Consider the following 11,826-nt stretch of genomic DNA (forward strand, 5'->3'; position numbering starts at 1 on the left):
CCATGATTCAGACGTCACCAGTGCCGGATGATCCCCGTAGCAAAAGTAGCTACGTATGTAGCTACGGGCCCCGCACTTTCAAGGGCCCGCGCTAAATGCTTTCAAGCTATCAGTGATTCTGCACTTGCTCTATTACTATAGTACTATCCTGCCTTAAACTTTCATGAACGACAGGGTATTTAAGGTTAGCGCTTTGTCGTATTATCAGGCCGTATAGCAAATGAAAAAATACAATTACTTTACTATGCAAGTTAAACATTTGTGTTTTAATATTTACGTGGGTTTTATTCAGGGCCCCTTTATAACATCACATGCTACAGGCCCCGCACTAGCTTAATCCGGCATTGGACGTCACACGCTATGAATGTGTGACTGATGAAACACGATGACAATTGTTCACCCCACCACTCGCACTGCTCGACAATGAACCAGAATCAGACGTCTTGCGAGGCCATCGTATCCCGGTTTGGTTCTGGCTCGACTCGTCAAATCACCAATGCCAATGGAGAAGGGGTACGAGTGAAACCCCATTTCTTTAGAACTGCCTTTTGTGTTTGGTTTGTTGTCCTTATCGCGCACCCCCGATAAGCGCGGTTGCCTACGTACGGTGCGAAAGAAGTTCAGCATAAATCCATGCAAAAAAAAATTCGTGACAGTTTCTGAATTTATTTCCTGTGTCAGCATCACTTTGGGGGGTATTATCACCTCCACCACCACCACCAGGTTGCCAGTCGACTCGGCTGACATGGACGACAAAGCTAAGTGACGCTGAAAAGACGACGACGACGACAAAGATCCCCCACGTGTAGCCTCAACAGACTTTGTGTGCAAGTGGCTGTTAGCGAGCACCTGTGAAGGCCGGCACACGAGGGCGGGGTGGATGGCCACCCTGAAAAGAGAGAGGCTTCTCCACCAGAAGCAGCAAAAGCACTGCACATCGGGCGTACAAGGGAGTCAACATTTTTGGGTCCCTCCCTCCCTCCCTACCTCCCTCTCTCCCTCCCATTCTCTGGACAGGAAACTGGAGCACGACCGAATCTACTTGCATCCTGGAGAGAACATTCAATAACACAGAGCGTGTCGCTGGCAGGCAGCCAGCCAGCCAGTACGGGAAACCAGCTCACGAGAGGCTGCAGAGAGATGAAAATAGCCGGAAATTGACAACACAAGCATAACATGGCCAGCATAAGCCCTGCAATCTATATGAAAAAATGCATTTTTATAAACTACGCAAAGTTCATTACGACACTAGCTAGCTCTTTGGAAATGCCATTATTAACATCATTGATTTGTGTTTCTGTGGTTGCCCAAATGCATGCGCTTGGCATGGTTAGTGAAATAATAGGAGGAGCCCCAGCGATTCGCCTGATTAAATAGACAGAAGTGTTGACTTAAAGCTTTCGTGACTGCAAGAATTCATATTATTGGCTCTTTCGGTAAAGTCACGTAGATAGGTTAAAAGAAAATAATAAAAAAACAGAAACCTACGACGTTTCGATCACAACGTAAGCGGTCGTCTATAGGAAAAGGGGCTTCAGGAAAAGGGACTTTCCTGAAGATCGAAACGTCGTAGTTTTCTGTTATTCTTGATTATTATTTTCTTTGAACCTATCTACGTGACTTTACCGAAAGACACAAGAATATATACATAAGCGTTTCCCGAACATATGAACTTGGCGTGGGTGTATAATTCTTGGAAGGTGGAATGATTTTTTTCTGTTTCAGTGCAGGAAATTCGACCACAATGCTTTGCAGAATTGGGTTGCAGACATTGTCTGCACTATGTTGGAACGCCACTATTTTACAAACGCAACAGATTGCCACGTACTTTCCTGAGGATATTTAAAAATAAACACTCTCACGATAAAAAAAAATACAATTAACTAGAAACTCAAACCTCCGTTACAACATAGTTTCTGAATTTAAAGAAAACAATACCAATGAAATATGTCACTATTCCAGCTGTGTTAACATGTCACATTTCCAATGTTTTTTTTTATATAAATAGATTTTCTTACAATTTTTGCTGCAGGTCGGTAGACGTGTCAATCACAATTTTAATGGTTGACATGCAAAATGGTTTCCAACTACAATTATAAATACAATTTCAGCAAACAATGCTGCAGTATTTCTAATGAGCATTGGCCTCCAGGTCTGATCATATCAGAGCCAACCGTGCTAATCGGAGGTTCCCCAGAAGGGCAACAAACTGCACACACAAAAAAACTGTTCTAAAGATATTTCCGAGACTCGCTTCAAATAAATTTCGATTTAAAGCTTTCGTGACTGCAGGGATTCATCTTCTTGGTTCTTTCCGACAGACCTGTTCTTCACCTGAGGACGGCTGCTTGCGTTGTGGCCGAAACGTCGTGAGAATTGTATTTTATTATGTTTTATTTTTATTAATTCATTATTTCCCTTCTACGTGACTTTACCGAAAGAACCAAGAAGAGGTCTCTTCAAAAAGATATCCTATGCACACCATTTGCCACTTTAACTTTTTAATACACCCTATCCTTGCAGGACACACGGCAGCCGAGACGAGCAAAACTCATCAGCGTCGGCGGAAGGTGGCGCTGGATGGCGAGTGAGGTCGTCAAGTTGGGTGCTGGCAGAAACAAATGTAAATTTCTGGCGCCCCTCGTGACCAGCATCGAGAACTCCTCGCCGCATTGCACTCCGGGCAGCGGCGCTCAATCGCCGACTCCACAGGTCGGGTGGCTGCGTCCTACAGAGCAGCGGCCCCCAACCCTTTTGGCACCAGGGACCGTGGAAGACAATTTTTCTCACGGACCGGTGGGGGGATAGTTCATCATTGGGTCTTTCCCCCTTTTCAAAGAAGCTCTCCAGCGACGTTTGTTTTTTACTCATTGTGGCTACTAGGGGTTAGCAGCTTGTGCGCGGTGCGGGAAAGAGGCACGGATGGAAGTGGTGAATAATAAAATAATGGGGGCAGGCCACGCGCGCGGACTCACCGCTCTCACCTCCTGCTGCTGTGCGGCCCGGTTACCTAACAGGCCACGGACCGGTACCGGTCTGCGGCTCGGGGGTTGTGGACCCCTGCTACAGAGAGTGCACAGGTTTGCCTCGCTTTACGCGGTTGTAGATGCGATCAAATAAAGAAAAGGAGGGCGCAACGAAGCGAAACCGCACGAGAAGGAAGCTGCCTGCCGAGTAGCGTGCACAGTAAACACGCGCAATGTCGTCCCACGCCTGACCGCGTAGCCGCGTACGAGTGAATTCGAACTGCACACAGCGAATGTTTGGGGTTGACATTCGTTAGCTGCATATTATTGCGAAATAGCATCAACCGTACCCGCGTAAAGTGAACGAAGGCTGTCCATTGCGTCGTAATATATCCAGCATTTTTAGTTCTCGGAACTGTAATATGCCTAATCAAGGCCGTAATTATAATATATATTGGGGGGGACATTCAAATATGCTCAAAATGTCCCCCCCAATATATTGCAAAAAAAAAAATTACGATGCTATGTAACTAAAAACTATTTGATAACCCTTGGCCACAATATCTGGACTTGTCTTCATATGAATCAATGCATAGATTTCTGTTTATGTAATTGTGGTTATGGTTGTACTTTATTAATCCCTAATCTCTGCCATTACATACAATGAAACAAGAAATGGTAAAAAAAAGTTAAAACAGAGTAGTGTAATACAATACACTATTAGACATTATTGTAAAAACTAAACAAAAAGTCCATCCCACGTGTTAATGCATTTTTTATTTTTTACGCAGGCAATGAGTTTTCAAATTTAGATATTTTTCTGTGTTGGGACCCCCAGACACCCTGGAAGATTTGTTCCCCCCCAATGTTGACTCCATAGCTACGGCCTTGTGCCTAATTACATTGGCAAAGCAAATTGGACGTGATCTGTTGGTGCGGTCATTATTTATTGCATTGAGGCAGTGAAACTCTCTCTACGCTTGGCAAACCGCTCGAGAATGAGTGTCAGAGTGTGATCTCAACAGCTGAGTCGGTGCGGCTATGTGCCCTGACTAGGTGTTCTCTCAGTGAGTCACTTGGCAATGACAGCACATCATGATTATCAGCTCAATCTTTGCTCATGTGCCCTGCCTCGATAAGTTATATTGCTCCATAAATTCCAAGCACTAATTGTCAAATGCACACGCACAAAGGTTGACATGATGTCGAGATTCACGGACACAGTTGAAAATAAAATGTTCACGTCAAGACGACTGTCACTTTGTAAATGTGTGTTACACTTGGATTGCAATGTGTTTGTGCCGTGTTTAGGTTACATAAATAACTTTGGACAGGAAATAACCTAAAACATTGGATATTTTTTTAGGAAATTAAACGATTACCAGTACTCAAGACAAGATTTGTTTTTTCTAAACTGATACCACCCTCGACTTAAAGCTTTGTGACTGCAGGAAAGTCACGTAGATAGAAACATTATTTAAAAAATATCACGACGTGTCGATCGTACCGAAAGACCCAAAGAGTTTGATACCACCCTATTAAACATGCAGCGTTTGACCAATTCTGCATGCTTACCGGGACCTTATCTCGTACGATAGATGTGTCCTATGATCACATCTCGGCAACGATAGTACACGTTTATGCAGGAGCAGGTTGTTTGCTGCCCGCCTTAACAGACACAAGCGGTGCAGTGCATTGCGCAGTTTACCATTACTTCAAGGCACTAAAACATTTAAATGATGCCCTGTTTAATGGGGCGGCGCAACCACGCGAACCACCACAGCTCACAAAATGCAAGCGAGATAAATTAATGAATAAAGGGCCCACAAAGGAAGTATTTCCTGTGAGCAGGAAGTGAGCTTTGCTGAGTACAGGATGCCTGAGGAGGGTGGCAGGAAGATAATGCAAGGAAACGGGCTTTACAATAAAATAACAACAACAAAAAGAAACATAAAGCGATATGAATGTAAAGCTTATACAGCTGTTCCGGGAAAGGAGTACAAAAACAAGTCCCCTGTGTGGCGGGGTCAACGTCTCTTCCAGGGGTCACAGCATGTAAGCCAAGTGGCCTGCAAGGGACTGCACGCGATCACCTTTGGGTTGGGCACAGGACTGTGAGCGGAGAGACAGGTTACTTGATTCCAGGATTATTAACTCGAGGGATATCTGATTGAGCCAGGGCCAAGTTAAGTATGACAAGAGTTTGGGGTTGTTAGAGTTGTTGTATTTCAATTCTTTGTAAAGATTTAATTCCCTTCCTGGACAGTTTTTACCACAAACCATGCCCTTATGCCAAACGCTCGATTGTTATTTACCTTGGAAATTTGATATACGAATTGTAAAGATAGAATAAAGTTCAAATGAACGCAACTCTTTTAATTTAGACACAGCGGTGCTATTGATTTAATTACCAAATCACCTCCAGTGTGGCGTTTCAATCATTGTAAGGCAGTAGTGTATATTTTTACGTGGGCCACGAAATGTAATTCCCTGGGCTGTGGCCCCTAATCAAGAACTATTATTATTTTTATTTTTTATTTCCCTTGTTTACTCACAGAGTCTTATGACTTTTCAGGAGGGTCTGCCAAGTGTTTTGTAGTAGGGAGTGATGATTTTTCTGTAATAAAAAACAAACCTTGCAAATTTGAACCAGGGCACCGACACACAATGGCCTAGGCTAGCTAAATGACATCACGTGATCTTTAACGTCCGCTGTGAAGCAGACGACGCGCACTTTTTGGGTCCATGCACCCTCAGTAACCCTCACCTCCATAATATGTATATGTATGTTGAACTTCTTTCGCACCGTACGTAGCCAACCGTGCTAATCGGAGGTGCGGGGTAATGACAACAAACTGAAAGTGCTGGATTACAGGCGACCCCATAGCCACCACCGCCCGGCTAATGTGTCATTCCATAAGAGTGTAATTTCGTCTTCGAACAACAACGGTGTGAAAGATCGGGTGCCTACGATACGTCCCACCCGGGCGTGTCACCGGTGTCTGTTTGTGTTGCTTTGCGTTGGGCTGCCTAGCGGCCACGTGCGGCCCCACGCGGCGAAATCACACACTCACAATGTTTGATGGTAGGTTTTTACCCTTTTAACTGGTACAAAACTGACACCTTTATTCAAGGCATCATGTTTGCAATGACCACAACACAAGTAGTCAATAAAGCAAACAAAAAGAAGCAACTCTGATAAGGATAATAATATGCACTGTCCTTGAAGTTGATTGGCCCACACCCGAGACGGCTTTCTTTAGAGCCTAGTCCCCATTGGTGTAGGGCCAGATGACACCAGAAGGCGTACAACTCAAAAACAGTGCAATATCAGAGTATTGAGAGTTCGGGGTAAACATTTACACTATGAGATCTCTTTTACCAGTGGCAAAATATGATGGTAGGTTTTTACCCTTTTAACTGGTACAAAACTGACACCTTTATTCAAGGCATCATGTTTGCAATGACCACAACACAAGTAGTCAATAAAGCAAACAAAAAGAAGCAACTCTGATAAGGATAATAATATGCACTGTCCTTGAAGTTGATTGGCCCACACCCGAGACGGCTTTCTTTAGAGCCTAGTCCCCATTGGTGTAGGGCCAGATGACACCAGAAGGCGTACAACTCAAAAACAGTGCAATATCAGAGTATTGAGAGTTCGGGGTAAACATTTACACTATGAGATCTCTTTTACCAGTGGCAAGGACAGTGCATATTATTATCCTTATTGCAAACATGATGCCTTGAATAAAGGTGTCAGTTTTGTACCAGTTAAAAGGGTAAAAACCTACCATCATATTTTGCCACTGGTAAAAGAGATCTCATAGTGTAAATGTTTACCCCGAACTCTCAATACTCTGATATTGCACTGTTTTTGAGTTGTACGCCTTCTGGTGTCATCTGGCCCTACACCAATGGGGACTAGGCTCTAAAGAAAGCCGTCTCGGGTGTGGGCCAATCAACTTCAAGGACAGTGCATATTATTATCCTTATCAGAGTTGCTTCTTTTTGTTTGCTTTATTGACTACTTGTGTTGTGGTCATTGCAAACATGATGCCTTGAATAAAGGTGTCAGTTTTGTACCAGTTAAAAGGGTAAAAACCTACCATCATATTTTGCCACTGGTAAAAGAGATCTCATAGTGTAAATACTCACAATGTTGATTGTAAATGTGAGGTTGTTGTCAGCTGACGAAACAACACATCAGCATTGCCTGGGCACACATTCACTCGTTGAGGCTCGCACTCAGCTCGATATGGGCCGTTGCGTTGTGTGAACAATTCCTCCACCTGGTGGTTCACGTGGGCGCAGCGATTCCAATATATGACGGACACATCATCCGCTGCTGGATAAGAGCCTCCCCCCCCACGCATGTACTGCACGTTGAATTTCTTTCGCACCGTACGTAGCCACCCGTGCTAATCGGAGGTGTGCGAGTAATGCGGGTCGTGGTGGTTATCTTTGGCCATACTTCACCACGGCGGTCAGTGCGGGGTGGCATTGACGTGGGAAGCAAGTGAGTGCCACGTGACAACGGGGTTTGCTGCTACTGCCCTCTGCTGGTCCACCAATTGCTCCTGCACGCTCAATGACGACCACCTACCGAATGGCAACGTACATTAACCGTATATTAATTACACATTCTGTAAAAGAACAATGTGTAACATGACGATTTGCATTCAGATTTTATATGGCACCCTATAACGACAATTAGCATCTCAAAGCGCTTTGGCCAATTTGTAACCGTTTCAGAATCAACCACTGCAAGGAGGTTGTTCTTGGTCATAGAGAGACGAGCTGGTGGTTTTTTTACAAGATAGGGAGCGGTAGTGTAGCAGGTAGCGCTCTGCGCTACGAAGCCGGCGACCTGAGTTCGATTCCCGCTCACGGCCACCAGCAGTGACGCTTATCTGCGTTGTCTGCTGCACATTTTTACACGCTAAGCCACTTCACTGGGGTGTCATTTGTGATCGCCAGGTCGCTTCTGAAAAACAGAGCTGTGTAGCTCAGTGGGCTTTACCTGGTAAAATAAAAAATAGTACATTTTTAGTTGAGAAATCGGCCCTGAGCCTTCCCCTAGATCGACGCAGCCTCCAATGAGGAGTGTACCTGGTGCGGTGTGCGGTGAGACAAAGTCGGCGGGGCGTGGTGCTGGCCACCCCCACCCCCTTTTGTGCCCTGCTATACTATAATTGGCGATGTTTCGGGCAATGGCTCTTCTTCATAGCGTGTAAACGGAGCGGCCAGATCGAATTTAAAATGTTTACAGTCTGCAGTCACCACTCGATATTGTGTTAAGTGCAAATCTCGAACGCTTATTATAAAATCGAGACAAAACGTCGATATTGTCTCTCTTGATGAGCAACCCCGAAGAGTGAAAATGCATCAAATATCAGGCGAGGTAAGCGAGTAACGCCATGCTTAACGTCTCTAGTGCACAGTGTTTAGCAACGCCAGTTGCTTCGCGGCCCTCTCGTGCTATGCCTCGCCACGACTACCCATCATCGGGTGCGTGCAGCGCGCTGTGGTTCAATTTGCATATGAACATGAAAGATTGGTAACACGTGAAGGCAGCCTGGCGAATAATTATCTGCGCTTGTGCCGCAGCGCTCTCCGATACGCTGTTGGGTCACGTGGCGTGACGCTCGACGTTCCTGAACAAGCTCCCAGAACGCGGAGCGAAACGTCGGACGTCATACCGAACAACACGCGGAGCAATCTAAGGGGCCGTCCATAAATGACGTCACGCACCTAGGGGGGAGGGGGGGGTCAGACATTTGTGACGATGTGTAGCGAGGGAGGGGGGGTTTGAGAAATGTGACGTCACATCAAAATGTGTAACTTTAAATAAATATAGACAACACGTTCTACTGAATTAAATAGACTTTTTAATAAATGTTTTCTCGCACAACAACAGAGTGCAGCGTCACATTAAATACGCACTACAGTGACAATAGTTTAAAGCGATTTGAAGCATGTTTTATTTTCAAAATGGAAATTTGGTTTTTTTGGGGGGGGGAGGAGGCAGAGCTTTGTGACATCATATTTGAGGGGGGGGGGGGGTCTGACTTTTTGTGACGCCGTGTGACGAGGGGGGGGGGGTCAAAAATCGTCAAAAATTGCGTGACGTCATTTATGGACGGCCCCCAATAACCGCCTTAGCCCGATGTGTCCATGCTGGTTTCACTTTGGTAGTGACCAGCAGGTGGCAGCATGTTTACATCAAAAACACTAAACTGCCTAAAGTTATTCTCGAGAAAGAATTATTTTCAAAATGATTCAATAAAAAAGATCAACAATCAAGGTGTGATTAACATCGCATCTTGATAGGTGGTAATATTACATCAAAAACGCGAAACTGCGTAAAGTTATTCTTGAGAAAGAATTCTTTCCAAAATGATTCAATAAAAAAGATCAACAATGTGTGATTAACATCGCATCTTGATCGGTGGTAATATTACATACAAAACACTAAACTGCGTAAAGTTATTCTAGAAAAACTATTCTATACAAAATTATTCAATTAAAAATATCAACAATCAAGGTGTGATGCATAGCGCATCTTGATAGGTGGTAATATCACATAAGTGTACAAAGGTGTTCCCGGACGCTTTCAAGTGTAAGTGTCGTGGAACGGACGCACACTCAGGCAGTGGGGTCCCCAGACCACCAGCGGGCCCTGATGCTCCTCCTGGTGATACGGGGGGGGGGGGGGGGCGGGGGCTGTGATGCAATCGCAGTTTATCTGGACATTAATGGAAATGTTTATACACCTTTTGTTTCGGACATAAATTCAGATTTTACTCGTGATTTTTTATTTTAAAAAAGTCTTTCGTGCAGTCGTTGGCCCATGTCAGTGGACTTCCCAAGTATACAATGCCACACAGGATAACAATGCCACCCAGGATAACAATGCCACACAGAATAACAATGTCACTCAGGATAACAATGCCACACAGGATAACAATGCCACCCAGGATAACAATGCCAAACAGGATAACAATGCCACACAGGATAACAATGCCACACAGGATAACAATGCCACACAGGATAACAATGCCATCCAGGATAACAATGCCACGCAGGATAACAATGGCACACAGAACAACAATGCCACGCAGGATAACAATGGCAGACAGAATAACAATGCCACGCAGGATAATAATGCCATCCAGGATAACAATGCCACTCAGGATAACAATGCCACTCAGAATAACAATGCCAAACAGGATAACAATGCCACCCAGGATAACAATGCCACGCAGGATAACAATGCCACACAGGATAACAATGCCACACAGGATAACAATGCCACACAGGATAACAATGCCATGCAGCATAACAATGCCACACAAGATACCAATGCCACACAGGATAACACTGCCATACAGCATAACAATGCCACACAAGATAACAATGCTACACAGGATAACAATGCCATACAGCATAACAATGCCACACAGGATAACAATGCCACACAGGATAACAATGCCATACAGCATAACAATGCCACCCAGGATAACAATGCTACACAGGATAACAATGCCAAGCAGGATAAACAACGCCACTGTGATCCATGGCACCACGACTTGGTTTTATTACGAAAGCATCGGGGACTGTCTCACTTGTCATCAACATAGCTGGCGAGTGAAGTGGCTCAGGGAGGTAACATCGTCGCCAAGAACAGAACCGGCACTGCTGATATTCGTGGAGTGATCATTATAACAATCCTTCCATTCATCCATGTATGCACCAGGGCAATAAGTACTGTCATGCTATGTCTATACATTTTTTTATTGACTTAATATTACTGTTGTGGTCATTTTTGTATTTTTGTCGATGTTACCTACTGACCCGCCCCTACTGGGCATCTGTGAAAAAGAGCTTCATAGCTCATCAGATTCCTTCTCTAGCATAAATAAAAATGTTGATTAAACTAAAATATTACTATTAAACGTTTTTATTTTATTTTACCACAAGCTGGGTCACAAGTGGAGTGAGTTGATCGTTTCAACCCAGCCAGCGATGACCACACAAACAAAACAGCAGAATAATTTGGTTTGTCATTTAAGTTGATTTATTCTAGCACCGATAATTGCACATTTAAGTTTGATTGGCACAAGACGACCGCTATTTGCAGGGCGCACGTAAAAGTCCTCCCCCTCGTGGGGATATATATGTATACGCTTAGAAAAAGGGACTTTATAAGCAGATCTGTGATATCCTTTTGTCGGATCGCGTTGGTTATCTCGAAAATTGAATGTATTAAACTCATGGTATGGCACCGATAGGTACATGCTTTGCAACTCAATAGCACGATGTAATTCTGGGGGATAAAACTAAACGTGAAGTAGAGCTCTGTGGCTCTGGGAAATTATACCCATCACCAACCCAGCAATATCAAATGAGTTTCATTGCATCAATAACCCTTAAACCTAGAGCATGTGACGTACAGCATTCTATACAATAAATGTGACGTTATATAAAAGATTTCTCAGTCCTTTGCTGGATGAAGGCCTCCCCATGTTGTGTGTCAGTCATGTGATGTGTCTGACCATACTTCATCACACTCGCTAGTGCGGGTTGGTGAAGTGGGAAGGCCAGGACAGGCTCAGACGTCACTCACCGCTGATGTTAGTCATGGCCGGGAATACTAAAACTACGACTTTTTTCTGACCAGGTAAGGCACACGAAGCTAAATAGCTCTTTTTTGAGAAACGACCTGTCCACAAATGATAGCTCAACGGAGTGGCTTATCACGTGGAAGTGTATAGCAGTCAAGTACTCTAAACGCACGTTGATTCTAAATGCGGTGGGAAAAACCGGAGGACCCTGAAAAAAATCCACGCGACCATGG

The sequence above is a fragment of the Lampetra planeri genome, chromosome 16 (assembly GCF_965212315.1).
Source record: "Lampetra planeri chromosome 16, kcLamPlan1.2.h2, whole genome shotgun sequence".
Lineage (NCBI taxonomy): Eukaryota > Metazoa > Chordata > Hyperoartia > Petromyzontiformes > Petromyzontidae > Lampetra > Lampetra planeri.